Source organism: Ochotona princeps, chromosome 2, assembly GCF_030435755.1.
Source record: "Ochotona princeps isolate mOchPri1 chromosome 2, mOchPri1.hap1, whole genome shotgun sequence".
NCBI classification, from domain to species: domain Eukaryota; kingdom Metazoa; phylum Chordata; class Mammalia; order Lagomorpha; family Ochotonidae; genus Ochotona; species Ochotona princeps.
The window spans coordinates 104,173,116-104,200,392 of record NC_080833.1 but is presented as its reverse complement, the minus strand read 5'-3'; the positions used below and the strand labels follow the sequence as shown (position 1 = coordinate 104,200,392).

Genomic DNA, 27,277 nt, shown 5'->3' with positions numbered 1-27,277 from the left:
ACGGGGCGGTGTGGAATGGAGTGGAGTGGAGTGGAGTGGGGTGTGAGCGTGGCATGTAGGGCTTTGTGTGTGTCTGTGCGTGCGCGCTGGGCTGCAAGTCCGTGGCCCTGTGGAGGCCAGCGAGACGTGGGATGCAGGGCAGGTGAGCAGGGCAAGTAGCAGTCCTCGGGGCAGAGGACTGAAGCAAGAATGAGTGGTGGAGTGTGCAGTGGGTGATGCAGTAGCACAGTGGGTGTGGGAAGCACTGCCACAGGTCTGCCCTTGGGACACAACGATGTCAGGGGAGAGCGCGAACGCAGTCCCCCACTACCACAAATTATGCAGTCGAGTTTCCCACATTTGGGGAAATCGCAGGGGTCAGCACCTCCCAAGTGCAATGGAAGAGCCTCACCCTGGGAAAACCACCTGCTTGATCATGGTATCTCCCCTGCCAGGTAAGTATGAGCCGCCGCCGCAACGCCACTACACAGACACACACCACCGACACTTCACACACACGCTCACTGGCGCACGCGCGCTCCAGCCCCTCTGCGCCCTCACACGCACAAAAGCGCGCCCATTCATTCGCAACACACCGTCTCACACTTGCTCACACACTACGGGAACTCGGCTCGTTTTCCTGCAGCAGCCGCTGGCCCAGCAGCCCCCGCGCTTCCACATCTGCATACTTATACACGCCCTCTCCGGGACCTCTCTGGCCCAGACCCGCCCCGCCCCGCCCCGCCCCCACATCCCACCCCACCCCCGCCCACCCCCGCTCAGCCAGAGTGGAGGGACGTGCCTGTCTGTCCCATGGCCCCACTTGGTCCCCGCCTAGCCCCTATCCAGCCCGTCCGCCTCCCTCGGGCTTTGCCCCGGGCCCCAGCCCTCGTCCCTCCCAGCTGTCCTGGGCCTTGGCCCATCTCATGCCGCGACCCTGGTGGGGGGAATTGGGGAACTCTTTGAGGGCGCTGCATCTCCTGCTGGTGAGCAGGCAGGGCTGGTGTCAGGGCTGGGTGTTGGTTGGGCTGGGCAGGGCTGTGTCGCTCACCAGCAGGTGTGTGGGTTGAGCCGAGGCAGAGGGGCAGCGGGACGGGGACAGGCGGCTGGCTCCGCGCCAAACCCAGGCACAACCACAAGCACAGGAGTCAGGCTGACTTGTGGACCATGACAGGCCAGGTTATCACATCGACAGGGTTGCATGAGAGCCAGGGATGGAGGCAGGCAGAGCAGGGCTAGGCTGCGGCACCCCCCGCTGGCAAGAGTTGGGACTGCGGGTGGGCCTGGCCAGGTCAGGCTGCAGCATCCAAAGGCAAGGGCTAAGACAAGACGGGGGATAGGCCACGCCACAGTGGGCCAAGTAGGGGCACCCACTGCTGCACATGAGAGCCAGGTCTGGGGGTAGACGAGGCAGAGCTGAGCGGTAGTACCCGATCCGAGAGAGCCGGAATAGGTGTGGGCTGGTCTTCAAGGTTGCGGTGCCCAACAGCGAAGGTCAGGACTGGAGGTGGGCCAAGTCAGGCCGAGCCCAATGCCGAGGTGAGACGGGGCACCAGGCTGGGAGTGATCGAGCATAGGAGGAGTTGTGGCAGGGGTGGGAGGAAGGCTGCTGAGCCACTGCTCCCACTCACTCCACTGAGGAGCGTAAGAGCTGGGATTGGGGGGTGGGATTGGGATTGGGGCTGGTGAAGGCCTGGCAGGGCTGCAACGACCACAGCACGAAGTGCTGGAAAGCGCAAGACCTGGTGCTTGGCCTAGTGGGGAAACTTGGCTGCAGCTTCCACTGGCGCAAGGACGCAGGTCAGGGTGGATGAGGAAGCGCCATCGGCAGCCAGAGTGGTCGACCCAAGTAGACCCGCGGCTGACTTGGCCCTACCAACTCCTGGATTGCTGTGTGACAGAAGAGTGCGGCTTCGGGGATTCAAGGGTCAGGATGTGTTCAAACAGACGGAGAAACATCAGCCCGTGTGAAGCAGAGATGGGCACATTCCCAGGAAATAGGAGAGGACAGAAAGGCAGCACACAGCGGGGCACCTGGAGACTGACAGACACAGGAAAGCAGAGGAGACAACGGTGTTGGTGTGGCACTGACCGATACCCCAGTGGCCTTCAGCAGGCGGCAGTCTGAATTGCACCGGCAGCCAGAGCTCCAGCAGCAGCAAGGTGGCAAGGGACATTCACCGGCAGCTCAGGAGGCGAACCCAGGCAAAGAACTGCCCGTGCTGCTGGTCTGTTGGACTTGACCAGGAGCAGAGGCAGAGCGGCAGGTCCCAGATGGCGGTGTGGGAGCAGGGTAGATTTCACAGCCCCGTCTGCCCCCTAGAGCCGACTTGGGCACCATTTTCTGCAGGAGGACAAAGGCTATATGGGACAGTACTGCACATGCACTGAGCTGAGAACGAACTCATTTCCGGCTCAGGGACCTGCAGCAACGTGACAACCCTCAGCTGTCACCCGAGATAGGTCCGAGTTAGCCCTCAGACCTGGCGGCCGGCAGATCAAGAGCTCTGCTAGAGGCACGTCAGATGCCATTTTGTACGGTGTGGAAAAACGAAGACTGCAGGGACAGCAGTGAGCTGCGCATACGCTGGGCTGGGAGCAAACTCACCGAGCTCAGTGCATCGCACTGGTCCCGCAGGGAAAATAATATCGCCTTTGGCATCTTACGACTCAAAAGGTGGAGAGTGGTGAGCCAGGAGCCAGGAGCCAGGAGCTGGGGCTGCCATGGTGGAAGCCTAACATAACAACTGCCGACCTGGAACTCGCTGGAGGGGGTGGCACAAGCGACTGCAAACCAAGAGCCGTTTGCCAACCACAATAAGTAAACGCACACTGTAGACCTGTGGGTGACACAGCTTAGAAACCTGCCCCAAGGAGAAGAATCTGATGACCAGCAGCGCAATGACCAAGAGCAAAAGAGGAGACAAAGGCACGACGGATGGTACTCCAGAGTCCCTGGAAAAGAGCAGAGGCCTCGGCCAACCTCAGAGGTAACTGGGGAATACGTGGAGAAATGGAGGATACAGAATCCAAAACACTTGGTACACAGCTGCCTATCAACGACGAGAAGCACGTCAAGCAGAAGGTCAGGAAATTGAAGGAACGTGTCACGCAGGGGATGATCCAAATGAGAGCTGAAATATCAGAACTGCAGAATACAGCACAGTCAATTAAAACTATAGTGGAGAGTCTCGAACACAGCACAAGGCTGTCGGCCCAGGATGACGTAGCCAGCAAAGCTTTGCTTTGTCTTTGAAAATGAAATAAAACTCTCCCGCGGTCAAGAAAAGCTGAAAGCATATGCCTCTTCCAAACCTGCCCTACACAGGATACTTTAGCTGTTCTCTTGGCAGAGAAGAGGAATAGCACCCACCAAAACCAAAGGCAAATGGGAAGAACATCCCAGGAGACTAAAGGCTAAATCAGTGAACAACCCATTGCTGAAAGGACACGAACCAATTACCACCTGAATGGAAATGACTTACGTTCACCAAACATCATAGATTAGCAGACTGGATGGAAACACAAAACAAAACGAAACCAAACCCATCTCTTTATCGCCTGCAGAAGACATAGCTCACCAACAAAGATAAGCGGAAACTGCATCTTCTCACGGGTTTTCGTTTTCTTTTCTTTCACTTCATCTCTTCAGAACGCTTTGTTTCTGGTTAAACTCTCCACTGACTCCTAGATCATACGGTAGCATCATTTTCTTCAAGAAAGCTCTTGATTTTCATTTCTTCAGGGACACATTGGTCATTCAGTGGCATGCTCTTTCACTTCGCGGTCGTTTTTCATTTCTGTCCTTCCTGTCGTTGGTATTGTATGGCGGCCTTTCATTTAAGGGGATGTGCTGTGGTGACTGTCATGGAGACTGTCACATCCAGATGTGAGAACACGATGCAGTCTGTATGAGCGTCTCTACTTCCGGAGCAAAGATGGGATCCCCGTGAAAGTGCTAACTGTGTCTCGGCAATAGAATGGACATGTGAGAGTTTAGGAAGAACTATACCCAGTGGGGGTGTGGGTGTGGGTGTGGGTGTGGGGAGGGCAGCTGTGGGGCGGGGGGTTATGGAAATCACAGGGGCTATGGAACTATATCGTAAGCTGATAACAAGGAATAAGAAAAGGAAAAGAGTTCAAAGGCAAAGGACCGCAGCAACAAGAGGACTCCGCAGCTTGTACCCTACCAAGCAGCCTCAGCTGCTGCAAGCTGTAGCGGTTCTGCTTGCTTTCTTGGAGATTGGAGAGTTGCAAGAAGACAGGTGTTTCCCAGTTAGAACAGATAGACAGAGAACACCAAGGAAAGCGTAGAACCAGACAGGAAACGGTCAGCGTATGGACACACACATACCTTACTAGGTAGGATACAACGATTAGCTACTCCTCACTAAGGTATGTATTGAAGATTTCTCTGCACACCCCTCCTAAAACTGTTCTGCACTTCATCTGTTGATATATGCCTTGTTAGAGTTATCAGCCAGTTCCGACTATCCTAAAAGCTGCCAGATTCAGCAAAATGATGCTTCAACGCTGTAAACTGCTAAATACTAAAATGAAAATAGACACGAGGCAGCTGAATAGTACCCTATCATAGCCATTTTAAGGTGTATAGAAGCCGGTTGTATATGAACTAAAATTGAAATGTCGATGAAGTAGTCAGAGGATGTGGTTAAGAACTTGCATTTTCTAACATATTGGTTACTCAATGCCATGTCAAAGAATTCCACAATGTTGTAACTTGTTGTTGATGTTGCGTTGTGGCTTTTGATTGGTCGGGATGCTATTGTGCCAGCTCTGCCTTCAGACCAGAGATGGTCTCCGCAAGAAACCATCGAACTAATCTGGACGACAAGATGCTGGACTCTAGGCTTGGTATATGCTTGCAATGAAAGGCTCTTGACTGAGTTTGAAGTGTCATACTGCACCAAATTGGAGGAATCCCCACCATGGGGGGAGGGTACGGGAAGGGGTGTGGGCAATGCCAGAGCCGATGAAACTGCGTCACATAACGCAATGCAATTACTCTTCAAAAAAAACAAATCCAAGAAAAGCAGCAGCAGCAGCAGCAGCCAGGTGTGTGTTTGTGCATTGGAGACTTGCTTGCAGGAAAGGAAAAGAAAGGAAGGGTTTCAGTGTGGGGTGCAGGAGTGGTTTTGTCGGTTGTGAGAGACTGTAGCCAAGTGTCCTGTGGCTCCCTGTGGCTGGGGTGGTTGGGAGTGGCAGTGACGGGGCGGTGTGGAATGGAGTGGAGTGGAGTGGAGTGGGGTGTGAGCGTGGCATGTAGGGCTTTGTGTGTGTCTGTGCGTGCGCGCTGGGCTGCAAGTCCGTGGCCCTGTGGAGGCCAGCGAGACGTGGGATGCAGGGCAGGTGAGCAGGGCAAGTAGCAGTCCTCGGGGCAGAGGACTGAAGCAAGAATGAGTGGTGGAGTGTGCAGTGGGTGATGCAGTAGCACAGTGGGTGTGGGAAGCACTGCCACAGGTCTGCCCTTGGGACACAACGATGTCAGGGGAGAGCGCGAACGCAGTCCCCCACTACCACAAATTATGCAGTCGAGTTTCCCACATTTGGGGAAATCGCAGGGGTCAGCACCTCCCAAGTGCAATGGAAGAGCCTCACCCTGGGAAAACCACCTGCTTGATCATGGTATCTCCCCTGCCAGGTAAGTATGAGCCGCCGCCGCAACGCCACTACACAGACACACACCACCGACACTTCACACACACGCTCACTGGCGCACGCGCGCTCCAGCCCCTCTGCGCCCTCACACGCACAAAAGCGCGCCCATTCATTCGCAACACACCGTCTCACACTTGCTCACACACTACGGGAACTCGGCTCGTTTTCCTGCAGCAGCCGCTGGCCCAGCAGCCCCCGCGCTTCCACATCTGCATACTTATACACGCCCTCTCCGGGACCTCTCTGGCCCAGACCCGCCCCGCCCCGCCCCGCCCCCACATCCCACCCCACCCCCGCCCACCCCCGCTCAGCCAGAGTGGAGGGACGTGCCTGTCTGTCCCATGGCCCCACTTGGTCCCCGCCTAGCCCCTATCCAGCCCGTCCGCCTCCCTCGGGCTTTGCCCCGGGCCCCAGCCCTCGTCCCTCCCAGCTGTCCTGGGCCTTGGCCCATCTCATGCCGCGACCCTGGTGGGGGGAATTGGGGAACTCTTTGAGGGCGCTGCATCTCCTGCTGGTGAGCAGGCAGGGCTGGTGTCAGGGCTGGGTGTTGGTTGGGCTGGGCAGGGCTGTGTCGCTCACCAGCAGGTGTGTGGGTTGAGCCGAGGCAGAGGGGCAGCGGGACGGGGACAGGCGGCTGGCTCCGCGCCAAACCCAGGCACAACCACAAGCACAGGAGTCAGGCTGACTTGTGGACCATGACAGGCCAGGTTATCACATCGACAGGGTTGCATGAGAGCCAGGGATGGAGGCAGGCAGAGCAGGGCTAGGCTGCGGCACCCCCCGCTGGCAAGAGTTGGGACTGCGGGTGGGCCTGGCCAGGTCAGGCTGCAGCATCCAAAGGCAAGGGCTAAGACAAGACGGGGGATAGGCCACGCCACAGTGGGCCAAGTAGGGGCACCCACTGCTGCACATGAGAGCCAGGTCTGGGGGTAGACGAGGCAGAGCTGAGCGGTAGTACCCGATCCGAGAGAGCCGGAATAGGTGTGGGCTGGTCTTCAAGGTTGCGGTGCCCAACAGCGAAGGTCAGGACTGGAGGTGGGCCAAGTCAGGCCGAGCCCAATGCCGAGGTGAGACGGGGCACCAGGCTGGGAGTGATCGAGCATAGGAGGAGTTGTGGCAGGGGTGGGAGGAAGGCTGCTGAGCCACTGCTCCCACTCACTCCACTGAGGAGCGTAAGAGCTGGGATTGGGGGGTGGGATTGGGATTGGGGCTGGTGAAGGCCTGGCAGGGCTGCAACGACCACAGCACGAAGTGCTGGAAAGCGCAAGACCTGGTGCTTGGCCTAGTGGGGAAACTTGGCTGCAGCTTCCACTGGCGCAAGGACGCAGGTCAGGGTGGATGAGGAAGCGCCATCGGCAGCCAGAGTGGTCGACCCAAGTAGACCCGCGGCTGACTTGGCCCTACCAACTCCTGGATTGCTGTGTGACAGAAGAGTGCGGCTTCGGGGATTCAAGGGTCAGGATGTGTTCAAACAGACGGAGAAACATCAGCCCGTGTGAAGCAGAGATGGGCACATTCCCAGGAAATAGGAGAGGACAGAAAGGCAGCACGCAGCGGGGCACCTGGAGACTGACAGACACAGGAAAGCAGAGGAGACAACGGTGTTGGTGTGGCACTGACCGATACCCCAGTGGCCTTCAGCAGGCGGCAGTCTGAATTGCACCGGCAGCCAGAGCTCCAGCAGCAGCAAGGTGGCAAGGGACATTCACCGGCAGCTCAGGAGGCGAACCCAGGCAAAGAACTGCCCGTGCTGCTGGTCTGTTGGACTTGACCAGGAGCAGAGGCAGAGCGGCAGGTCCCAGATGGCGGTGTGGGAGCAGGGTAGATTTCACAGCCCCGTCTGCCCCCTAGAGCCGACTTGGGCACCATTTTCTGCAGGAGGACAAAGGCTATATGGGACAGTACTGCACATGCACTGAGCTGAGAACGAACTCATTTCCGGCTCAGGGACCTGCAGCAACGTGACAACCCTCAGCTGTCACCCGAGATAGGTCCGAGTTAGCCCTCAGACCTGGCGGCCGGCAGATCAAGAGCTCTGCTAGAGGCACGTCAGATGCCATTTTGTACGGTGTGGAAAAACGAAGACTGCAGGGACAGCAGTGAGCTGCGCATACGCTGGGCTGGGAGCAAACTCACCGAGCTCAGTGCATCGCACTGGTCCCGCAGGGAAAATAATATCGCCTTTGGCATCTTACGACTCAAAAGGTGGAGAGTGGTGAGCCAGGAGCCAGGAGCCAGGAGCCAGGAGCTGGGGCTGCCATGGTGGAAGCCTAACATAACAACTGCCGACCTGGAACTCGCTGGAGGGGGTGGCACAAGCGACTGCAAACCAAGAGCCGTTTGCCAACCACAATAAGTAAACGCACACTGTAGACCTGTGGGTGACACAGCTTAGAAACCTGCCCCAAGGAGAAGAATCTGATGACCAGCAGCGCAATGACCAAGAGCAAAAGAGGAGACAAAGGCACGACGGATGGTACTCCAGAGTCCCTGGAAAAGAGCAGAGGCCTCGGCCAACCTCAGAGGTAACTGGGGAATACGTGGAGAAATGGAGGATACAGAATCCAAAACACTTGGTACACAGCTGCCTATCAACGACGAGAAGCACGTCAAGCAGAAGGTCAGGAAATTGAAGGAACGTGTCACGCAGGGGATGATCCAAATGAGAGCTGAAATATCAGAACTGCAGAATACAGCACAGTCAATTAAAACTATAGTGGAGAGTCTCGAACACAGCACAAGGCTGTCGGCCCAGGATGACGTAGCCAGCAAAGCTTTGCTTTGTCTTTGAAAATGAAATAAAACTCTCCCGCGGTCAAGAAAAGCTGAAAGCATATGCCTCTTCCAAACCTGCCCTACACAGGATACTTTAGCTGTTCTCTTGGCAGAGAAGAGGAATAGCACCCACCAAAACCAAAGGCAAATGGGAAGAACATCCCAGGAGACTAAAGGCTAAATCAGTGAACAACCCATTGCTGAAAGGACACGAACCAATTACCACCTGAATGGAAATGACTTACGTTCACCAAACATCATAGATTAGCAGACTGGATGGAAACACAAAACAAAACGAAACCAAACCCATCTCTTTATCGCCTGCAGAAGACATAGCTCACCAACAAAGATAAGCGGAAACTGCATCTTCTCACGGGTTTTCGTTTTCTTTTCTTTCACTTCATCTCTTCAGAACGCTTTGTTTCTGGTTAAACTCTCCACTGACTCCTAGATCATACGGTAGCATCATTTTCTTCAAGAAAGCTCTTGATTTTCATTTCTTCAGGGACACATTGGTCATTCAGTGGCATGCTCTTTCACTTCGCGGTCGTTTTTCATTTCTGTCCTTCCTGTCGTTGGTATTGTATGGCGGCCTTTCATTTAAGGGGATGTGCTGTGGTGACTGTCATGGAGACTGTCACATCCAGATGTGAGAACACGATGCAGTCTGTATGAGCGTCTCTACTTCCGGAGCAAAGATGGGATCCCCGTGAAAGTGCTAACTGTGTCTCGGCAATAGAATGGACATGTGAGAGTTTAGGAAGAACTATACCCAGTGGGGGTGTGGGTGTGGGTGTGGGTGTGGGGAGGGCAGCTGTGGGGCGGGGGGTTATGGAAATCACAGGGGCTATGGAACTATATCGTAAGCTGATAACAAGGAATAAGAAAAGGAAAAGAGTTCAAAGGCAAAGGACCGCAGCAACAAGAGGACTCCGCAGCTTGTACCCTACCAAGCAGCCTCAGCTGCTGCAAGCTGTAGCGGTTCTGCTTGCTTTCTTGGAGATTGGAGAGTTGCAAGAAGACAGGTGTTTCCCAGTTAGAACAGATAGACAGAGAACACCAAGGAAAGCGTAGAACCAGACAGGAAACGGTCAGCGTATGGACACACACATACCTTACTAGGTAGGATACAACGATTAGCTACTCCTCACTAAGGTATGTATTGAAGATTTCTCTGCACACCCCTCCTAAAACTGTTCTGCACTTCATCTGTTGATATATGCCTTGTTAGAGTTATCAGCCAGTTCCGACTATCCTAAAAGCTGCCAGATTCAGCAAAATGATGCTTCAACGCTGTAAACTGCTAAATACTAAAATGAAAATAGACACGAGGCAGCTGAATAGTACCCTATCATAGCCATTTTAAGGTGTATAGAAGCCGGTTGTATATGAACTAAAATTGAAATGTCGATGAAGTAGTCAGAGGATGTGGTTAAGAACTTGCATTTTCTAACATATTGGTTACTCAATGCCATGTCAAAGAATTCCACAATGTTGTAACTTGTTGTTGATGTTGCGTTGTGGCTTTTGATTGGTCGGGATGCTATTGTGCCAGCTCTGCCTTCAGACCAGAGATGGTCTCCGCAAGAAACCATCGAACTAATCTGGACGACAAGATGCTGGACTCTAGGCTTGGTATATGCTTGCAATGAAAGGCTCTTGACTGAGTTTGAAGTGTCATACTGCACCAAATTGGAGGAATCCCCACCATGGGGGGAGGGTACGGGAAGGGGTGTGGGCAATGCCAGAGCCGATGAAACTGCGTCACATAACGCAATGCAATTACTCTTCAAAAAAAACAAATCCAAGAAAAGCAGCAGCAGCAGCAGCAGCCAGGTGTGTGTTTGTGCATTGGAGACTTGCTTGCAGGAAAGGAAAAGAAAGGAAGGGTTTCAGTGTGGGGTGCAGGAGTGGTTTTGTCGGTTGTGAGAGACTGTAGCCAAGTGTCCTGTGGCTCCCTGTGGCTGGGGTGGTTGGGAGTGGCAGTGACGGGGCGGTGTGGAATGGAGTGGAGTGGAGTGGAGTGGGGTGTGAGCGTGGCATGTAGGGCTTTGTGTGTGTCTGTGCGTGCGCGCTGGGCTGCAAGTCCGTGGCCCTGTGGAGGCCAGCGAGACGTGGGATGCAGGGCAGGTGAGCAGGGCAAGTAGCAGTCCTCGGGGCAGAGGACTGAAGCAAGAATGAGTGGTGGAGTGTGCAGTGGGTGATGCAGTAGCACAGTGGGTGTGGGAAGCACTGCCACAGGTCTGCCCTTGGGACACAACGATGTCAGGGGAGAGCGCGAACGCAGTCCCCCACTACCACAAATTATGCAGTCGAGTTTCCCACATTTGGGGAAATCGCAGGGGTCAGCACCTCCCAAGTGCAATGGAAGAGCCTCACCCTGGGAAAACCACCTGCTTGATCATGGTATCTCCCCTGCCAGGTAAGTATGAGCCGCCGCCGCAACGCCACTACACAGACACACACCACCGACACTTCACACACACGCTCACTGGCGCACGCGCGCTCCAGCCCCTCTGCGCCCTCACACGCACAAAAGCGCGCCCATTCATTCGCAACACACCGTCTCACACTTGCTCACACACTACGGGAACTCGGCTCGTTTTCCTGCAGCAGCCGCTGGCCCAGCAGCCCCCGCGCTTCCACATCTGCATACTTATACACGCCCTCTCCGGGACCTCTCTGGCCCAGACCCGCCCCGCCCCGCCCCGCCCCCACATCCCACCCCACCCCCGCCCACCCCCGCTCAGCCAGAGTGGAGGGACGTGCCTGTCTGTCCCATGGCCCCACTTGGTCCCCGCCTAGCCCCTATCCAGCCCGTCTGCCTCCCTCGGGCTTTGCCCCGGGCCCCAGCCCTCGTCCCTCCCAGCTGTCCTGGGCCTTGGCCCATCTCATGCCGCGACCCTGGTGGGGGGATTGGGGAACTCTTTGAGGGCGCTGCATCTCCTGCTGGTGAGCAGGCAGGGCTGGTGTCAGGGCTGGGTGTTGGTTGGGCTGGGCAGGGCTGTGTCGCTCACCAGCAGGTGTGTGGGTTGAGCCGAGGCAGAGGGGCAGCGGGACGGGGACAGGCGGCTGGCTCCGCGCCAAACCCAGGCACAACCACAAGCACAGGAGTCAGGCTGACTTGTGGACCATGACAGGCCAGGTTATCACATCGACAGGGTTGCATGAGAGCCAGGGATGGAGGCAGGCAGAGCAGGGCTAGGCTGCGGCACCCCCCGCTGGCAAGAGTTGGGACTGCGGGTGGGCCTGGCCAGGTCAGGCTGCAGCATCCAAAGGCAAGGGCTAAGACAAGACGGGGGATAGGCCACGCCACAGTGGGCCAAGTAGGGGCACCCACTGCTGCACATGAGAGCCAGGTCTGGGGGTAGACGAGGCAGAGCTGAGCGGTAGTACCCGATCCGAGAGAGCCGGAATAGGTGTGGGCTGGTCTTCAAGGTTGCGGTGCCCAACAGCGAAGGTCAGGACTGGAGGTGGGCCAAGTCAGGCCGAGCCCAATGCCGAGGTGAGACGGGGCACCAGGCTGGGAGTGATCGAGCATAGGAGGAGTTGTGGCAGGGGTGGGAGGAAGGCTGCTGAGCCACTGCTCCCACTCACTCCACTGAGGAGCGTAAGAGCTGGGATTGGGGGGTGGGATTGGGATTGGGGCTGGTGAAGGCCTGGCAGGGCTGCAACGACCACAGCACGAAGTGCTGGAAAGCGCAAGACCTGGTGCTTGGCCTAGTGGGGAAACTTGGCTGCAGCTTCCACTGGCGCAAGGACGCAGGTCAGGGTGGATGAGGAAGCGCCATCGGCAGCCAGAGTGGTCGACCCAAGTAGACCCGCGGCTGACTTGGCCCTACCAACTCCTGGATTGCTGTGTGACAGAAGAGTGCGGCTTCGGGGATTCAAGGGTCAGGATGTGTTCAAACAGACGGAGAAACATCAGCCCGTGTGAAGCAGAGATGGGCACATTCCCAGGAAATAGGAGAGGACAGAAAGGCAGCACGCAGCGGGGCACCTGGAGACTGACAGACACAGGAAAGCAGAGGAGACAACGGTGTTGGTGTGGCACTGACCGATACCCCAGTGGCCTTCAGCAGGCGGCAGTCTGAATTGCACCGGCAGCCAGAGCTCCAGCAGCAGCAAGGTGGCAAGGGACATTCACCGGCAGCTCAGGAGGCGAACCCAGGCAAAGAACTGCCCGTGCTGCTGGTCTGTTGGACTTGACCAGGAGCAGAGGCAGAGCGGCAGGTCCCAGATGGCGGTGTGGGAGCAGGGTAGATTTCACAGCCCCGTCTGCCCCCTAGAGCCGACTTGGGCACCATTTTCTGCAGGAGGACAAAGGCTATATGGGACAGTACTGCACATGCACTGAGCTGAGAACGAACTCATTTCCGGCTCAGGGACCTGCAGCAACGTGACAACCCTCAGCTGTCACCCGAGATAGGTCCGAGTTAGCCCTCAGACCTGGCGGCCGGCAGATCAAGAGCTCTGCTAGAGGCACGTCAGATGCCATTTTGTACGGTGTGGAAAAACGAAGACTGCAGGGACAGCAGTGAGCTGCGCATACGCTGGGCTGGGAGCAAACTCACCGAGCTCAGTGCATCGCACTGGTCCCGCAGGGAAAATAATATCGCCTTTGGCATCTTACGACTCAAAAGGTGGAGAGTGGTGAGCCAGGAGCCAGGAGCCAGGAGCCAGGAGCTGGGGCTGCCATGGTGGAAGCCTAACATAACAACTGCCGACCTGGAACTCGCTGGAGGGGGTGGCACAAGCGACTGCAAACCAAGAGCCGTTTGCCAACCACAATAAGTAAACGCACACTGTAGACCTGTGGGTGACACAGCTTAGAAACCTGCCCCAAGGAGAAGAATCTGATGACCAGCAGCGCAATGACCAAGAGCAAAAGAGGAGACAAAGGCACGACGGATGGTACTCCAGAGTCCCTGGAAAAGAGCAGAGGCCTCGGCCAACCTCAGAGGTAACTGGGGAATACGTGGAGAAATGGAGGATACAGAATCCAAAACACTTGGTACACAGCTGCCTATCAACGACGAGAAGCACGTCAAGCAGAAGGTCAGGAAATTGAAGGAACGTGTCACGCAGGGGATGATCCAAATGAGAGCTGAAATATCAGAACTGCAGAATACAGCACAGTCAATTAAAACTATAGTGGAGAGTCTCGAACACAGCACAAGGCTGTCGGCCCAGGATGACGTAGCCAGCAAAGCTTTGCTTTGTCTTTGAAAATGAAATAAAACTCTCCCGCGGTCAAGAAAAGCTGAAAGCATATGCCTCTTCCAAACCTGCCCTACACAGGATACTTTAGCTGTTCTCTTGGCAGAGAAGAGGAATAGCACCCACCAAAACCAAAGGCAAATGGGAAGAACATCCCAGGAGACTAAAGGCTAAATCAGTGAACAACCCATTGCTGAAAGGACACGAACCAATTACCACCTGAATGGAAATGACTTACGTTCACCAAACATCATAGATTAGCAGACTGGATGGAAACACAAAACAAAACGAAACCAAACCCATCTCTTTATCGCCTGCAGAAGACATAGCTCACCAACAAAGATAAGCGGAAACTGCATCTTCTCACGGGTTTTCGTTTTCTTTTCTTTCACTTCATCTCTTCAGAACGCTTTGTTTCTGGTTAAACTCTCCACTGACTCCTAGATCATACGGTAGCATCATTTTCTTCAAGAAAGCTCTTGATTTTCATTTCTTCAGGGACACATTGGTCATTCAGTGGCATGCTCTTTCACTTCGCGGTCGTTTTTCATTTCTGTCCTTCCTGTCGTTGGTATTGTATGGCGGCCTTTCATTTAAGGGGATGTGCTGTGGTGACTGTCATGGAGACTGTCACATCCAGATGTGAGAACACGATGCAGTCTGTATGAGCGTCTCTACTTCCGGAGCAAAGATGGGATCCCCGTGAAAGTGCTAACTGTGTCTCGGCAATAGAATGGACATGTGAGAGTTTAGGAAGAACTATACCCAGTGGGGGTGTGGGTGTGGGTGTGGGTGTGGGGAGGGCAGCTGTGGGGCGGGGGGTTATGGAAATCACAGGGGCTATGGAACTATATCGTAAGCTGATAACAAGGAATAAGAAAAGGAAAAGAGTTCAAAGGCAAAGGACCGCAGCAACAAGAGGACTCCGCAGCTTGTACCCTACCAAGCAGCCTCAGCTGCTGCAAGCTGTAGCGGTTCTGCTTGCTTTCTTGGAGATTGGAGAGTTGCAAGAAGACAGGTGTTTCCCAGTTAGAACAGATAGACAGAGAACACCAAGGAAAGCGTAGAACCAGACAGGAAACGGTCAGCGTATGGACACACACATACCTTACTAGGTAGGATACAACGATTAGCTACTCCTCACTAAGGTATGTATTGAAGATTTCTCTGCACACCCCTCCTAAAACTGTTCTGCACTTCATCTGTTGATATATGCCTTGTTAGAGTTATCAGCCAGTTCCGACTATCCTAAAAGCTGCCAGATTCAGCAAAATGATGCTTCAACGCTGTAAACTGCTAAATACTAAAATGAAAATAGACACGAGGCAGCTGAATAGTACCCTATCATAGCCATTTTAAGGTGTATAGAAGCCGGTTGTATATGAACTAAAATTGAAATGTCGATGAAGTAGTCAGAGGATGTGGTTAAGAACTTGCATTTTCTAACATATTGGTTACTCAATGCCATGTCAAAGAATTCCACAATGTTGTAACTTGTTGTTGATGTTGCGTTGTGGCTTTTGATTGGTCGGGATGCTATTGTGCCAGCTCTGCCTTCAGACCAGAGATGGTCTCCGCAAGAAACCATCGAACTAATCTGGACGACAAGATGCTGGACTCTAGGCTTGGTATATGCTTGCAATGAAAGGCTCTTGACTGAGTTTGAAGTGTCATACTGCACCAAATTGGAGGAATCCCCACCATGGGGGGAGGGTACGGGAAGGGGTGTGGGCAATGCCAGAGCCGATGAAACTGCGTCACATAACGCAATGCAATTACTCTTCAAAAAAAACAAATCCAAGAAAAGCAGCAGCAGCAGCAGCAGCCAGGTGTGTGTTTGTGCATTGGAGACTTGCTTGCAGGAAAGGAAAAGAAAGGAAGGGTTTCAGTGTGGGGTGCAGGAGTGGTTTTGTCGGTTGTGAGAGACTGTAGCCAAGTGTCCTGTGGCTCCCTGTGGCTGGGGTGGTTGGGAGTGGCAGTGACGGGGCGGTGTGGAATGGAGTGGAGTGGAGTGGAGTGGGGTGTGAGCGTGGCATGTAGGGCTTTGTGTGTGTCTGTGCGTGCGCGCTGGGCTGCAAGTCCGTGGCCCTGTGGAGGCCAGCGAGACGTGGGATGCAGGGCAGGTGAGCAGGGCAAGTAGCAGTCCTCGGGGCAGAGGACTGAAGCAAGAATGAGTGGTGGAGTGTGCAGTGGGTGATGCAGTAGCACAGTGGGTGTGGGAAGCACTGCCACAGGTCTGCCCTTGGGACACAACGATGTCAGGGGAGAGCGCGAACGCAGTCCCCCACTACCACAAATTATGCAGTCGAGTTTCCCACATTTGGGGAAATCGCAGGGGTCAGCACCTCCCAAGTGCAATGGAAGAGCCTCACCCTGGGAAAACCACCTGCTTGATCATGGTATCTCCCCTGCCAGGTAAGTATGAGCCGCCGCCGCAACGCCACTACACAGACACACACCACCGACACTTCACACACACGCTCACTGGCGCACGCGCGCTCCAGCCCCTCTGCGCCCTCACACGCACAAAAGCGCGCCCATTCATTCGCAACACACCGTCTCACACTTGCTCACACACTACGGGAACTCGGCTCGTTTTCCTGCAGCAGCCGCTGGCCCAGCAGCCCCCGCGCTTCCACATCTGCATACTTATACACGCCCTCTCCGGGACCTCTCTGGCCCAGACCCGCCCCGCCCCGCCCCGCCCCCACATCCCACCCCACCCCCGCCCACCCCCGCTCAGCCAGAGTGGAGGGACGTGCCTGTCTGTCCCATGGCCCCACTTGGTCCCCGCCTAGCCCCTATCCAGCCCGTCCGCCTCCCTCGGGCTTTGCCCCGGGCCCCAGCCCTCGTCCCTCCCAGCTGTCCTGGGCCTTGGCCCATCTCATGCCGCGACCCTGGTGGGGGGAATTGGGGAACTCTTTGAGGGCGCTGCATCTCCTGCTGGTGAGCAGGCAGGGCTGGTGTCAGGGCTGGGTGTTGGTTGGGCTGGGCAGGGCTGTGTCGCTCACCAGCAGGTGTGTGGGTTGAGCCGAGGCAGAGGGGCAGCGGGACGGGGACAGGCGGCTGGCTCCGCGCCAAACCCAGGCACAACCACAAGCACAGGAGTCAGGCTGACTTGTGGACCATGACAGGCCAGGTTATCACATCGACAGGGTTGCATGAGAGCCAGGGATGGAGGCAGGCAGAGCAGGGCTAGGCTGCGGCACCCCCCGCTGGCAAGAGTTGGGACTGCGGGTGGGCCTGGCCAGGTCAGGCTGCAGCATCCAAAGGCAAGGGCTAAGACAAGACGGGGGATAGGCCACGCCACAGTGGGCCAAGTAGGGGCACCCACTGCTGCACATGAGAGCCAGGTCTGGGGGTAGACGAGGCAGAGCTGAGCGGTAGTACCCGATCCGAGAGAGCCGGAATAGGTGTGGGCTGGTCTTCAAGGTTGCGGTGCCCAACAGCGAAGGTCAGGACTGGAGGTGGGCCAAGTCAGGCCGAGCCCAATGCCGAGGTGAGACGGGGCACCAGGCTGGGAGTGATCGAGCATAGGAGGAGTTGTGGCAGGGGTGGGAGGAAGGCTGCTGAGCCACTGCTCCCACTCACTCCACTGAGGAGCGTAAGAGCTGGGATTGGGGGGTGGGATTGGGATTGGGGCTGGTGAAGGCCTGGCAGGGCTGCAACGACCACAGCACGAAGTGCTGGAAAGCGCAAGACCTGGTGCTTGGCCTAGTGGGGAAACTTGGCTGCAGCTTCCACTGGCGCAAGGACGCAGGTCAGGGTGGATGAGGAAGCGCCATCGGCAGCCAGAGTGGTCGACCCAAGTAGACCCGCGGCTGACTTGGCCCTACCAACTCCTGGATTGCTGTGTGACAGAAGAGTGCGGCTTCGGGGATTCAAGGGTCAGGATGTGTTCAAACAGACGGAGAAACATCAGCCCGTGTGAAGCAGAGATGGGCACATTCCCAGGAAATAGGAGAGGACAGAAAGGCAGCACGCAGCGGGGCACCTGGAGACTGACAGACACAGGAAAGCAGAGGAGACAACGGTGTTGGTGTGGCACTGACCGATACCCCAGTGGCCTTCAGCAGGCGGCAGTCTGAATTGCACCGGCAGCCAGAGCTCCAGCAGCAGCAAGGTGGCAAGGGACATTCACCGGCAGCTCAGGAGGCGAACCCAGGCAAAGAACTGCCCGTGCTGCTGGTCTGTTGGACTTGACCAGGAGCAGAGGCAGAGCGGCAGGTCCCAGATGGCGGTGTGGGAGCAGGGTAGATTTCACAGCCCCGTCTGCCCCCTAGAGCCGACTTGGGCACCATTTTCTGCAGGAGGACAAAGGCTATATGGGACAGTACTGCACATGCACTGAGCTGAGAACGAACTCATTTCCGGCTCAGGGACCTGCAGCAACGTGACAACCCTCAGCTGTCACCCGAGATAGGTCCGAGTTAGCCCTCAGACCTGGCGGCCGGCAGATCAAGAGCTCTGCTAGAGGCACGTCAGATGCCATTTTGTACGGTGTGGAAAAACGAAGACTGCAGGGACAGCAGTGAGCTGCGCATACGCTGGGCTGGGAGCAAACTCACCGAGCTCAGTGCATCGCACTGGTCCCGCAGGGAAAATAATATCGCCTTTGGCATCTTACGACTCAAAAGGTGGAGAGTGGTGAGCCAGGAGCCAGGAGCCAGGAGCCAGGAGCTGGGGCTGCCATGGTGGAAGCCTAACATAACAACTGCCGACCTGGAACTCGCTGGAGGGGGTGGCACAAGCGACTGCAAACCAAGAGCCGTTTGCCAACCACAATAAGTAAACGCACACTGTAGACCTGTGGGTGACACAGCTTAGAAACCTGCCCCAAGGAGAAGAATCTGATGACCAGCAGCGCAATGACCAAGAGCAAAAGAGGAGACAAAGGCACGACGGATGGTACTCCAGAGTCCCTGGAAAAGAGCAGAGGCCTCGGCCAACCTCAGAGGTAACTGGGGAATACGTGGAGAAATGGAGGATACAGAATCCAAAACACTTGGTACACAGCTGCCTATCAACGACGAGAAGCACGTCAAGCAGAAGGTCAGGAAATTGAAGGAACGTGTCACGCAGGGGATGATCCAAATGAGAGCTGAAATATCAGAACTGCAGAATACAGCACAGTCAATTAAAACTATAGTGGAGAGTCTCGAACACAGCACAAGGCTGTCGGCCCAGGATGACGTAGCCAGCAAAGCTTTGCTTTGTCTTTGAAAATGAAATAAAACTCTCCCGCGGTCAAGAAAAGCTGAAAGCATATGCCTCTTCCAAACCTGCCCTACACAGGATACTTTAGCTGTTCTCTTGGCAGAGAAGAGGAATAGCACCCACCAAAACCAAAGGCAAATGGGAAGAACATCCCAGGAGACTAAAGGCTAAATCAGTGAACAACCCATTGCTGAAAGGACACGAACCAATTACCACCTGAATGGAAATGACTTACGTTCACCAAACATCATAGATTAGCAGACTGGATGGAAACACAAAACAAAACGAAACCAAACCCATCTCTTTATCGCCTGCAGAAGACATAGCTCACCAACAAAGATAAGCGGAAACTGCATCTTCTCACGGGTTTTCGTTTTCTTTTCTTTCACTTCATCTCTTCAGAACGCTTTGTTTCTGGTTAAACTCTCCACTGACTCCTAGATCATACGGTAGCATCATTTTCTTCAAGAAAGCTCTTGATTTTCATTTCTTCAGGGACACATTGGTCATTCAGTGGCATGCTCTTTCACTTCGCGGTCGTTTTTCATTTCTGTCCTTCCTGTCGTTGGTATTGTATGGCGGCCTTTCATTTAAGGGGATGTGCTGTGGTGACTGTCATGGAGACTGTCACATCCAGATGTGAGAACACGATGCAGTCTGTATGAGCGTCTCTACTTCCGGAGCAAAGATGGGATCCCCGTGAAAGTGCTAACTGTGTCTCGGCAATAGAATGGACATGTGAGAGTTTAGGAAGAACTATACCCAGTGGGGGTGTGGGTGTGGGTGTGGGTGTGGGGAGGGCAGCTGTGGGGCGGGGGGTTATGGAAATCACAGGGGCTATGGAACTATATCGTAAGCTGATAACAAGGAATAAGAAAAGGAAAAGAGTTCAAAGGCAAAGGACCGCAGCAACAAGAGGACTCCGCAGCTTGTACCCTACCAAGCAGCCTCAGCTGCTGCAAGCTGTAGCGGTTCTGCTTGCTTTCTTGGAGATTGGAGAGTTGCAAGAAGACAGGTGTTTCCCAGTTAGAACAGATAGACAGAGAACACCAAGGAAAGCGTAGAACCAGACAGGAAACGGTCAGCGTATGGACACACACATACCTTACTAGGTAGGATACAACGATTAGCTACTCCTCACTAAGGTATGTATTGAAGATTTCTCTGCACACCCCTCCTAAAACTGTTCTGCACTTCATCTGTTGATATATGCCTTGTTAGAGTTATCAGCCAGTTCCGACTATCCTAAAAGCTGCCAGATTCAGCAAAATGATGCTTCAACGCTGTAAACTGCTAAATACTAAAATGAAAATAGACACGAGGCAGCTGAATAGTACCCTATCATAGCCATTTTAAGGTGTATAGAAGCCGGTTGTATATGAACTAAAATTGAAATGTCGATGAAGTAGTCAGAGGATGTGGTTAAGAACTTGCATTTTCTAACATATTGGTTACTCAATGCCATGTCAAAGAATTCCACAATGTTGTAACTTGTTGTTGATGTTGCGTTGTGGCTTTTGATTGGTCGGGATGCTATTGTGCCAGCTCTGCCTTCAGACCAGAGATGGTCTCCGCAAGAAACCATCGAACTAATCTGGACGACAAGATGCTGGACTCTAGGCTTGGTATATGCTTGCAATGAAAGGCTCTTGACTGAGTTTGAAGTGTCATACTGCACCAAATTGGAGGAATCCCCACCATGGGGGGAGGGTACGGGAAGGGGTGTGGGCAATGCCAGAGCCGATGAAACTGCGTCACATAACGCAATGCAATTACTCTTCAAAAAAAACAAATCCAAGAAAAGCAGCAGCAGCAGCAGCAGCCAGGTGTGTGTTTGTGCATTGGAGACTTGCTTGCAGGAAAGGAAAAGAAAGGAAGGGTTTCAGTGTGGGGTGCAGGAGTGGTTTTGTCGGTTGTGAGAGACTGTAGCCAAGTGTCCTGTGGCTCCCTGTGGCTGGGGTGGTTGGGAGTGGCAGTGACGGGGCGGTGTGGAATGGAGTGGAGTGGAGTGGAGTGGGGTGTGAGCGTGGCATGTAGGGCTTTGTGTGTGTCTGTGCGTGCGCGCTGGGCTGCAAGTCCGTGGCCCTGTGGAGGCCAGCGAGACGTGGGATGCAGGGCAGGTGAGCAGGGCAAGTAGCAGTCCTCGGGGCAGAGGACTGAAGCAAGAATGAGTGGTGGAGTGTGCAGTGGGTGATGCAGTAGCACAGTGGGTGTGGGAAGCACTGCCACAGGTCTGCCCTTGGGACACAACGATGTCAGGGGAGAGCGCGAACGCAGTCCCCCACTACCACAAATTATGCAGTCGAGTTTCCCACATTTGGGGAAATCGCAGGGGTCAGCACCTCCCAAGTGCAATGGAAGAGCCTCACCCTGGGAAAACCACCTGCTTGATCATGGTATCTCCCCTGCCAGGTAAGTATGAGCCGCCGCCGCAACGCCACTACACAGACACACACCACCGACACTTCACACACACGCTCACTGGCGCACGCGCGCTCCAGCCCCTCTGCGCCCTCACACGCACAAAAGCGCGCCCATTCATTCGCAACACACCGTCTCACACTTGCTCACACACTACGGGAACTCGGCTCGTTTTCCTGCAGCAGCCGCTGGCCCAGCAGCCCCCGCGCTTCCACATCTGCATACTTATACACGCCCTCTCCGGGACCTCTCTGGCCCAGACCCGCCCCGCCCCGCCCCGCCCCCACATCCCACCCCACCCCCGCCCACCCCCGCTCAGCCAGAGTGGAGGGACGTGCCTGTCTGTCCCATGGCCCCACTTGGTCCCCGCCTAGCCCCTATCCAGCCCGTCCGCCTCCCTCGGGCTTTGCCCCGGGCCCCAGCCCTCGTCCCTCCCAGCTGTCCTGGGCCTTGGCCCATCTCATGCCGCGACCCTGGTGGGGGGAATTGGGGAACTCTTTGAGGGCGCTGCATCTCCTGCTGGTGAGCAGGCAGGGCTGGTGTCAGGGCTGGGTGTTGGTTGGGCTGGGCAGGGCTGTGTCGCTCACCAGCAGGTGTGTGGGTTGAGCCGAGGCAGAGGGGCAGCGGGACGGGGACAGGCGGCTGGCTCCGCGCCAAACCCAGGCACAACCACAAGCACAGGAGTCAGGCTGACTTGTGGACCATGACAGGCCAGGTTATCACATCGACAGGGTTGCATGAGAGCCAGGGATGGAGGCAGGCAGAGCAGGGCTAGGCTGCGGCACCCCCCGCTGGCAAGAGTTGGGACTGCGGGTGGGCCTGGCCAGGTCAGGCTGCAGCATCCAAAGGCAAGGGCTAAGACAAGACGGGGGATAGGCCACGCCACAGTGGGCCAAGTAGGGGCACCCACTGCTGCACATGAGAGCCAGGTCTGGGGGTAGACGAGGCAGAGCTGAGCGGTAGTACCCGATCCGAGAGAGCCGGAATAGGTGTGGGCTGGTCTTCAAGGTTGCGGTGCCCAACAGCGAAGGTCAGGACTGGAGGTGGGCCAAGTCAGGCCGAGCCCAATGCCGAGGTGAGACGGGGCACCAGGCTGGGAGTGATCGAGCATAGGAGGAGTTGTGGCAGGGGTGGGAGGAAGGCTGCTGAGCCACTGCTCCCACTCACTCCACTGAGGAGCGTAAGAGCTGGGATTGGGGGGTGGGATTGGGATTGGGGCTGGTGAAGGCCTGGCAGGGCTGCAACGACCACAGCACGAAGTGCTGGAAAGCGCAAGACCTGGTGCTTGGCCTAGTGGGGAAACTTGGCTGCAGCTTCCACTGGCGCAAGGACGCAGGTCAGGGTGGATGAGGAAGCGCCATCGGCAGCCAGAGTGGTCGACCCAAGTAGACCCGCGGCTGACTTGGCCCTACCAACTCCTGGATTGCTGTGTGACAGAAGAGTGCGGCTTCGGGGATTCAAGGGTCAGGATGTGTTCAAACAGACGGAGAAACATCAGCCCGTGTGAAGCAGAGATGGGCACATTCCCAGGAAATAGGAGAGGACAGAAAGGCAGCACGCAGCGGGGCACCTGGAGACTGACAGACACAGGAAAGCAGAGGAGACAACGGTGTTGGTGTGGCACTGACCGATACCCCAGTGGCCTTCAGCAGGCGGCAGTCTGAATTGCACCGGCAGCCAGAGCTCCAGCAGCAGCAAGGTGGCAAGGGACATTCACCGGCAGCTCAGGAGGCGAACCCAGGCAAAGAACTGCCCGTGCTGCTGGTCTGTTGGACTTGACCAGGAGCAGAGGCAGAGCGGCAGGTCCCAGATGGCGGTGTGGGAGCAGGGTAGATTTCACAGCCCCGTCTGCCCCCTAGAGCCGACTTGGGCACCATTTTCTGCAGGAGGACAAAGGCTATATGGGACAGTACTGCACATGCACTGAGCTGAGAACGAACTCATTTCCGGCTCAGGGACCTGCAGCAACGTGACAACCCTCAGCTGTCACCCGAGATAGGTCCGAGTTAGCCCTCAGACCTGGCGGCCGGCAGATCAAGAGCTCTGCTAGAGGCACGTCAGATGCCATTTTGTACGGTGTGGAAAAACGAAGACTGCAGGGACAGCAGTGAGCTGCGCATACGCTGGGCTGGGAGCAAACTCACCGAGCTCAGTGCATCGCACTGGTCCCGCAGGGAAAATAATATCGCCTTTGGCATCTTACGACTCAAAAGGTGGAGAGTGGTGAGCCAGGAGCCAGGAGCCAGGAGCCAGGAGCTGGGGCTGCCATGGTGGAAGCCTAACATAACAACTGCCGACCTGGAACTCGCTGGAGGGGGTGGCACAAGCGACTGCAAACCAAGAGCCGTTTGCCAACCACAATAAGTAAACGCACACTGTAGACCTGTGGGTGACACAGCTTAGAAACCTGCCCCAAGGAGAAGAATCTGATGACCAGCAGCGCAATGACCAAGAGCAAAAGAGGAGACAAAGGCACGACGGATGGTACTCCAGAGTCCCTGGAAAAGAGCAGAGGCCTCGGCCAACCTCAGAGGTAACTGGGGAATACGTGGAGAAATGGAGGATACAGAATCCAAAACACTTGGTACACAGCTGCCTATCAACGACGAGAAGCACGTCAAGCAGAAGGTCAGGAAATTGAAGGAACGTGTCACGCAGGGGATGATCCAAATGAGAGCTGAAATATCAGAACTGCAGAATACAGCACAGTCAATTAAAACTATAGTGGAGAGTCTCGAACACAGCACAAGGCTGTCGGCCCAGGATGACGTAGCCAGCAAAGCTTTGCTTTGTCTTTGAAAATGAAATAAAACTCTCCCGCGGTCAAGAAAAGCTGAAAGCATATGCCTCTTCCAAACCTGCCCTACACAGGATACTTTAGCTGTTCTCTTGGCAGAGAAGAGGAATAGCACCCACCAAAACCAAAGGCAAATGGGAAGAACATCCCAGGAGACTAAAGGCTAAATCAGTGAACAACCCATTGCTGAAAGGACACGAACCAATTACCACCTGAATGGAAATGACTTACGTTCACCAAACATCATAGATTAGCAGACTGGATGGAAACACAAAACAAAACGAAACCAAACCCATCTCTTTATCGCCTGCAGAAGACATAGCTCACCAACAAAGATAAGCGGAAACTGCATCTTCTCACGGGTTTTCGTTTTCTTTTCTTTCACTTCATCTCTTCAGAACGCTTTGTTTCTGGTTAAACTCTCCACTGACTCCTAGATCATACGGTAGCATCATTTTCTTCAAGAAAGCTCTTGATTTTCATTTCTTCAGGGACACATTGGTCATTCAGTGGCATGCTCTTTCACTTCGCGGTCGTTTTTCATTTCTGTCCTTCCTGTCGTTGGTATTGTATGGCGGCCTTTCATTTAAGGGGATGTGCTGTGGTGACTGTCATGGAGACTGTCACATCCAGATGTGAGAACACGATGCAGTCTGTATGAGCGTCTCTACTTCCGGAGCAAAGATGGGATCCCCGTGAAAGTGCTAACTGTGTCTCGGCAATAGAATGGACATGTGAGAGTTTAGGAAGAACTATACCCAGTGGGGGTGTGGGTGTGGGTGTGGGTGTGGGGAGGGCAGCTGTGGGGCGGGGGGTTATGGAAATCACAGGGGCTATGGAACTATATCGTAAGCTGATAACAAGGAATAAGAAAAGGAAAAGAGTTCAAAGGCAAAGGACCGCAGCAACAAGAGGACTCCGCAGCTTGTACCCTACCAAGCAGCCTCAGCTGCTGCAAGCTGTAGCGGTTCTGCTTGCTTTCTTGGAGATTGGAGAGTTGCAAGAAGACAGGTGTTTCCCAGTTAGAACAGATAGACAGAGAACACCAAGGAAAGCGTAGAACCAGACAGGAAACGGTCAGCGTATGGACACACACATACCTTACTAGGTAGGATACAACGATTAGCTACTCCTCACTAAGGTATGTATTGAAGATTTCTCTGCACACCCCTCCTAAAACTGTTCTGCACTTCATCTGTTGATATATGCCTTGTTAGAGTTATCAGCCAGTTCCGACTATCCTAAAAGCTGCCAGATTCAGCAAAATGATGCTTCAACGCTGTAAACTGCTAAATACTAAAATGAAAATAGACACGAGGCAGCTGAATAGTACCCTATCATAGCCATTTTAAGGTGTATAGAAGCCGGTTGTATATGAACTAAAATTGAAATGTCGATGAAGTAGTCAGAGGATGTGGTTAAGAACTTGCATTTTCTAACATATTGGTTACTCAATGCCATGTCAAAGAATTCCACAATGTTGTAACTTGTTGTTGATGTTGCGTTGTGGCTTTTGATTGGTCGGGATGCTATTGTGCCAGCTCTGCCTTCAGACCAGAGATGGTCTCCGCAAGAAACCATCGAACTAATCTGGACGACAAGATGCTGGACTCTAGGCTTGGTATATGCTTGCAATGAAAGGCTCTTGACTGAGTTTGAAGTGTCATACTGCACCAAATTGGAGGAATCCCCACCATGGGGGGAGGGTACGGGAAGGGGTGTGGGCAATGCCAGAGCCGATGAAACTGCGTCACATAACGCAATGCAATTACTCTTCAAAAAAAACAAATCCAAGAAAAGCAGCAGCAGCAGCAGCAGCCAGGTGTGTGTTTGTGCATTGGAGACTTGCTTGCAGGAAAGGAAAAGAAAGGAAGGGTTTCAGTGTGGGGTGCAGGAGTGGTTTTGTCGGTTGTGAGAGACTGTAGCCAAGTGTCCTGTGGCTCCCTGTGGCTGGGGTGGTTGGGAGTGGCAGTGACGGGGCGGTGTGGAATGGAGTGGAGTGGAGTGGAGTGGGGTGTGAGCGTGGCATGTAGGGCTTTGTGTGTGTCTGTGCGTGCGCGCTGGGCTGCAAGTCCGTGGCCCTGTGGAGGCCAGCGAGACGTGGGATGCAGGGCAGGTGAGCAGGGCAAGTAGCAGTCCTCGGGGCAGAGGACTGAAGCAAGAATGAGTGGTGGAGTGTGCAGTGGGTGATGCAGTAGCACAGTGGGTGTGGGAAGCACTGCCACAGGTCTGCCCTTGGGACACAACGATGTCAGGGGAGAGCGCGAACGCAGTCCCCCACTACCACAAATTATGCAGTCGAGTTTCCCACATTTGGGGAAATCGCAGGGGTCAGCACCTCCCAAGTGCAATGGAAGAGCCTCACCCTGGGAAAACCACCTGCTTGATCATGGTATCTCCCCTGCCAGGTAAGTATGAGCCGCCGCCGCAACGCCACTACACAGACACACACCACCGACACTTCACACACACGCTCACTGGCGCACGCGCGCTCCAGCCCCTCTGCGCCCTCACACGCACAAAAGCGCGCCCATTCATTCGCAACACACCGTCTCACACTTGCTCACACACTACGGGAACTCGGCTCGTTTTCCTGCAGCAGCCGCTGGCCCAGCAGCCCCCGCGCTTCCACATCTGCATACTTATACACGCCCTCTCCGGGACCTCTCTGGCCCAGACCCGCCCCGCCCCGCCCCGCCCCCACATCCCACCCCACCCCCGCCCACCCCCGCTCAGCCAGAGTGGAGGGACGTGCCTGTCTGTCCCATGGCCCCACTTGGTCCCCGCCTAGCCCCTATCCAGCCCGTCCGCCTCCCTCGGGCTTTGCCCCGGGCCCCAGCCCTCGTCCCTCCCAGCTGTCCTGGGCCTTGGCCCATCTCATGCCGCGACCCTGGTGGGGGGAATTGGGGAACTCTTTGAGGGCGCTGCATCTCCTGCTGGTGAGCAGGCAGGGCTGGTGTCAGGGCTGGGTGTTGGTTGGGCTGGGCAGGGCTGTGTCGCTCACCAGCAGGTGTGTGGGTTGAGCCGAGGCAGAGGGGCAGCGGGACGGGGACAGGCGGCTGGCTCCGCGCCAAACCCAGGCACAACCACAAGCACAGGAGTCAGGCTGACTTGTGGACCATGACAGGCCAGGTTATCACATCGACAGGGTTGCATGAGAGCCAGGGATGGAGGCAGGCAGAGCAGGGC

At 55.2% G+C, this 27,277-nt stretch overlaps 6 non-coding genes across 6 annotated transcripts; all 6 read right to left on the bottom strand.

Moving 5' to 3' along the window:
* Nucleotides 1–278: 278 nt before the first annotated feature.
* On the bottom strand, nt 279–442 carry LOC131479687 (U1 spliceosomal RNA). The gene has a single exon (XR_009245045.1). It is a non-coding gene; the product is annotated as a U1 spliceosomal RNA (small nuclear RNA).
* Nucleotides 443–5,485: 5,043 nt separating this feature from the next.
* Nucleotides 5,486–5,649, bottom strand: LOC131479686 (U1 spliceosomal RNA). The gene has a single exon (XR_009245044.1). It is a non-coding gene; the product is annotated as a U1 spliceosomal RNA (small nuclear RNA).
* Nucleotides 5,650–10,699: 5,050 nt separating this feature from the next.
* LOC131479685 (U1 spliceosomal RNA) lies at nt 10,700–10,863 on the bottom strand. Its single transcript, XR_009245043.1, has one exon. It is a non-coding gene; the product is annotated as a U1 spliceosomal RNA (small nuclear RNA).
* A 5,049-nt stretch (nt 10,864–15,912) lies between these two features.
* LOC131479684 (U1 spliceosomal RNA) lies at nt 15,913–16,076 on the bottom strand. Its single transcript, XR_009245042.1, has one exon. It is a non-coding gene; the product is annotated as a U1 spliceosomal RNA (small nuclear RNA).
* A 5,050-nt stretch (nt 16,077–21,126) lies between these two features.
* LOC131479683 (U1 spliceosomal RNA) lies at nt 21,127–21,290 on the bottom strand. The gene has a single exon (XR_009245041.1). It is a non-coding gene; the product is annotated as a U1 spliceosomal RNA (small nuclear RNA).
* A 5,050-nt stretch (nt 21,291–26,340) lies between these two features.
* On the bottom strand, nt 26,341–26,504 carry LOC131479682 (U1 spliceosomal RNA). Its single transcript, XR_009245040.1, has one exon. It is a non-coding gene; the product is annotated as a U1 spliceosomal RNA (small nuclear RNA).
* Between the last annotated feature and the right edge of the window lie 773 nt (nt 26,505–27,277).